This window comes from Panicum virgatum, unplaced genomic scaffold (assembly GCF_016808335.1).
Source record: "Panicum virgatum strain AP13 unplaced genomic scaffold, P.virgatum_v5 scaffold_3468, whole genome shotgun sequence".
Taxonomy (NCBI): Eukaryota; Viridiplantae; Streptophyta; class Magnoliopsida; order Poales; family Poaceae; genus Panicum; species Panicum virgatum.
Window position 1 is genome coordinate 22,976 of NW_024376325.1, and position 5,496 is coordinate 28,471.

Below are 5,496 nucleotides of genomic sequence, written 5' to 3' on the forward strand. Positions count from 1 at the left end.
CGTTGTGCTTTCAGGCTTGCTCTAGTGTTTTACTCGTCCATCCGAAGGGTGGGAGACCTGGGGGCACTAGACTAGTGACTTCATACACGAGCGTGGTGCTCGGGTATGCGGGATCCTTCGGATATGACCGTGCTCCACGGTGTGACTGGGGTAGATGGCATGTGGTGATAGCCCTGTCCATCCGGCGTAACAGCAGTGTTGCGTTTAGTGTACTCCCCGATGTTCGGGTTCGGTGTAGGAGTTCATGCAAAGAGGTAATGGGACTGGATGTACTCCGGTGCGGGACCTTCTCCCTGCTATCCCATTTTCCTGGCACCTGCAGTCCTAACCATGATCTAACATGACCCCATCTTTGGATAGAAGCACTAGGACACCTAACCTAGCCTAAGCTCCAGCTGACTTGACGTAGGTAGAGTAGACCTTTGTTTTATAGTTTCTCTCTTTTATTCCTTCCCCTTGGAGTGTGGATGTGTGCTATGTCACATTACCCTTGCTTATTCTTTATCTGTACTTACCCCTGTTAGAGTATTGCCTATTGCTTGAGGCACAATGTCATGGTTAATGTTGAGCACAATACCTTTGCCGCTGCCGTCCTTTGGGACACAAATAAATGACGATACCCTTACTCTCCGGGTGAAATGCTACAACAGTATATCCGTGCGCTTGCGGATTCATCTATAATCGTATTGATTATACCACGAGAGTGGCACCCCTTGGGTGCAGTTGCTAGGATGGGTTCGGCACCCTCATTTCTAGTGATTGCACTAAGGACTGCCAACAGGCATTTCTGGCGCTGTTGCTAAGGATTAACCATTCCTAGTGATTGCGCTAAGAAACATCAACAAGCATTTCTGGCGCCGTTGCCGGGGACGGAATTTGAACAAAGATATTGTGCTGATGTTAACTTAGACCTTGTACTCATGATATATACTCTTTCAGGCTAATGTCACTTTATGTCTTCTTTTATTTTTGATTTGAAAGAAGACAGGGGTAGTGTATGACTGGTTTCTCCGTGCCGGAAAACTACACAGACAACCAGAGAGGCTCGTGAGAAGGGCACGACCTCGCGTCGTTCCTCCTCTCACTATCCTCCTGGCACAGGAACCCATTTCGGAAGCACCACTCGTTCTTGAGGCTATGGCTGAAAAAACTCTCCGCGAGTTCTCCGTCCCCTCCACCGACAATGTGGCCACTGGCCCCAACATCAATGTTGGGGATGTGAACTTTGAGCTCAAATCAAGCCTCATCAACATGGTGCAGGCTAGCCCATTCTGTGGCAAGCCAAATGAGGACGCAAATGCACATTTGCAGAATTTTCTGGAGCTCTGCGACACCGTTGTCATACGGGGTGTCGCCGCCGACGTTGTCAAGCTTCGTCTGTTTCCCTTTTCCCTCCTGGGGAAGGCGAAACCGTGGTTTTATAAAGAAAAGGACATCAACACCTGGGCCAAATGCTCCAAGGCGTTCCTCGCAAAATTCTTCCCGCTGGGCAAAACAAATGCCCTGCGCAGGAGAATTTCAAGTTTCCAGCAGACAGGGATGGAATCCATCCCAGAAGCTTGGGAGAGGTTACAGGAATACATCCTGGCCTGTCCTGATCATGGCATGGATGAGTGGCTCGTGATGCAAAGCTTCTACAATGGGCTCACAATGACATCTCGAGCCAATATTGATGCCGCTGCTGGAGGAGCCTTTCTCGACCTGACCATAGCCAAAGCAAAAGAATTGGTCGAGAAGATGGTCTCCAATCAGGGGTGGAGCGATGAACGACTCCAGCCCCGCACGAAAGGCGTGCATACCATCAAGGAGACGGATATGATTGCCGCAAAACTGGATCTCCTCATCAAGAAGATGGAGGAAGGGAGCCAACGACAGATTCAGGCTCCCGTCGACGCCATGGGTTCGCACTTCACATGCGAAATCTGTGGAAATGATGGACACTCGGGGAACGACTACCTCGAGACCCGTGAAGATTGCGCCTATCTCAACAACAACAACAACAACAATGGGTACCGTCCACCACAAGGAGGCCAGGGGTGGAACCAGCCACGTCCACCATTTCAGGGAGGTAATAATTATAACTCCTCTTTCAGTTCGAATTTCAATTCGAACCAACCCCCCTTGAGAGAACTTGTGCTTGGCCAAGTTAAAATTAATGAAAATATAAACAAAAAGCTCTTGGCCAATGATAAAACCCTAGAAAATCTGAATGTCAATCTTGAAACTTTATCTTCAATGCTTAAAAACCAATCAAGTTTCAATAAAATGATTGAAACCCAACTTGCACAAATTGCTGCTGCTTTACATGTTGCTGAGAACGGGAAGATCCCGGGGCAACCCGAGCCTCCCATAGAAAGTGTCAATATGGTGCTCTCTGGATGGGGCAACACGTCCCAGATACCACCACGAACTAACCATGCAGGTAAGTACAATTCCCCAAGGAACGACTCTTGGGATGGCCTTGTGGCAACAGTGCAAGAGGATCCAGGGGTCCTCATGATCAGTTGCTCGATCTACGACAAATACTACGAGCACGCACTTTGCGATCTGGGGGCAAGCGTGATCATAATGCCCAAGGTAATTTTCGAAGAACTTCAATATCCTACTCTTTCCCCAATAACTATGCTCGTACAGCTTGCAGATTCAACCATTCGGTATCCCGAAGGGATAGCCGAACATGCTTTCGTACGAGTATGAGACTCCTTCGTCCTTGCCGACTTTGTGGTAATGGATATGGAGGGCGACCTCTGAGTCGACCTCGTACTTGGGCGACCTTTTCTAAGGTCTGCCAAGGCAAGAATCGATGTCGGAAAGGGAGAAATCCGTTTCCGTGTCGGAAGGGAGGATATGTCTTTCAGGTTCAAGAAGAAGGAAGATGTAACACCCGGTTTATAAAAGAACATAAACCGAGCAATCATATACGTGCCAGGATCAAGTCACACGTATATACAACAGAATGAACAGTATATCATAGCACATATCACGTAAAAAGATATAATAAAGCGAATACGAATGTTATTTGTTACAATAATGACAGAATGTCTGATACAGCGGAAGCGAAGTACAAATACGGTAAAAGCTCTCCGAAGCTGAAGCAGGGCGCCACAGGGACGTCGACTGGGAGACGAACACCTAGAAGTCCTCGTAGTCCTGGTAGCGCTGAGCGAACTCCCTCGCGTCGGCAGGAACTGAGCAGCAGTAGCGTAGCCAAGAGGAAAAAGTAGAGAAGAGGCAAGGGTGAGTACACAACTTGTACTCAACAAGTATAACACAAACTATGAGGCTCTAGGCTGGCTGACTCAACTGCATTAGCTTTTAAGTGTTGGCAAGATTTTATTTAAGCTATTTACTACTAGTTGATGAATTACCATTAACCCAGTTACATAGTAATTAATCAAGTTTAATCATGTAACTACTGAGAAACCAAACCAAAACCAAGCCACCAAGGTAACCCCGAGAAGCACCTCCCTCGTCGGAAGGAGACAACTTCACTAATCAAAAGGAGGATCTGGGCCGCTCATAACCGTGAGCACGGCTAGTATACCAGTTTTACACTCTGCAGAGGTTGCACATCTTTACCCACAAGTCGTGAGCTACGCCAGTTGTTCATCACACTTCCTTAGGTGAGATGACTAGCAAACTCACTACGAGGCCGTTACAAAGGACACATTGGCAAGGTGTAACCGCTAAGGAATCAGGCTCCGCAACGATGGTAACCACCTCGAGGGGGTACAAGACACACAGACCAGCCTCATAGCCTGGCCACCATTGAAGCTCACCACCCCCCATGCCCCGTCGGTAAGTTACTCCCGAACCAAAATGGCCTAATTAGTAAGCCAAGACCATCCCATTCCAGTCTTGTGGTAGCGCTGTTGTCCCAGGTTGTCGCTCTATGAACCGGTCCTTATGGAGAGTGGCCAACCAAGCACTAAGCACCGTGCTGGCCCCCTAAACCATGTTTCTAACAAAACCAATTTTAACGAGAAGTGAGCCACTCAAGCCACACAGAGTGTCACTCTCAGAATTTAATTCAAGTAAAACATTAATCAATTTAATTAAAAGGGACCAGAATATGTTGTAGCGCAGCAACCTAGCACAACTAACCAAAATGCAACCCAAAGGTATATATAAAGGATATAAACTGGCTAGGAAATCCTTAAAGGCATACAGTATTAAAATGCAGTATGAAATTGTAATTAAAAGTGATAGGTTGTTCATGTTATACTTGCCTTCCTCGTACTGCTCCTGCTGCTGCTCAAAGTGCTCCGAAGACGGCTGCTCCAGGTACTGGTACTGGGGCTCCTCAGATGGATCAACGTCTACTCACGAACACATGGCCAAAACAATGCACAAAAATAAGCATACAAGCAAACACTAACAAAAACTAAAGAACAGTACATCAATACATAAAAACAGTGCACAAAACTACTCTAGAACTATTCTACGCGTTACAACGATCGCGTGGACATAAAGAACGCTAAAAGCGGAGCTAAAACGCGTATTCTAGGCTAAAAACAAGTCCTAGGGGCTTATTTGTAAGAAAACTGGAGTTTCAGGGGGTTTTCTACAAAAACTGAGGACTAAAATGTAATTAACTATTAAATCTAAGGGCTAACGTGCAAAAACACAAGGACAGGGACGGCGGGCACTATTTCCGGAAAGGGCAGGGGCCTAAACATTAAAAACAGGACCTGTACGTAATTATTTTTGAAAGGAGCTGGACCGCGGGTTAAATCTGAAAGACCCCAGGGTCTCTTTAACAAAATTCCAAGGCTGAACCGGTACGCGTGGATTCAGACCGCTGGATCTGGATCTAACGGCTCATGGTGGCTCAGTCCCAGATCTAATCTAGGCCGTCCGTTCGAGATCGGGCGGCTGGGAGGGTTTGGGCGCGTGGGGGCGGCGGCGTGTCACCGCCGGCGACCCTGCTCGTGGCGGCGGGGCGCTAGGCTCGCCGGACTTGGCCAAACCTGGCCGTCCGGGGGTCAAATCGACCCATTTTTGGGTCTGGAGGACTCCACGCAACATGCGTGATCCACTGGGAGGTTTTCCGGGGCTCAGGGAGGCTAGGCTGGGGCTCGCCATGGTGCGGGGCGGAGCTGAGCGGCGGTGCTCGCCGGCGCAGGCCGATTCGGGGTCTCTCGGGGCTACAACTACCGAATTCTAGCGCCAAAAGGATTGGGAGGAGTGGCTGGTGCTCACCAGGCTCGGAAACGAAGGAAACGGGCCGGGCGAAGTCGATGGCGAGGCTGACCGGCGGCGGAGCGGGGACGGTGGTCGCGGGCGGGGTTCGGCGGCCGTTCTCCGGGCGTCTGCACTCCGCGGATCGTCTCCTGGCGAGCCTGCGAGGCCGGCAGATGGGTTAATAGGACCGGAGTGGCACCGGCGGCAAGAAAACGGAGCGGCAGAGGGCTCACCGGCGGCGCAGGGGAGCTCTGCTCCGACTCCGGAAGCACGGCGGCGCGGCTTGGGGTGTTGGGGTGGCGGCGTGAGGGA

At 49.7% G+C, this 5,496-nt stretch overlaps 1 non-coding gene across 1 annotated transcript; it reads right to left on the minus strand.

Annotated features, from left to right (window-relative positions):
- Positions 1 to 1,503: 1,503 nt before the first annotated feature.
- LOC120694136 lies at positions 1,504 to 1,607 on the minus strand. The gene has a single exon (XR_005683337.1). It is a non-coding gene; the product is annotated as a small nucleolar RNA R71 (small nucleolar RNA).
- Between the last annotated feature and the right edge of the window lie 3,889 nt (positions 1,608 to 5,496).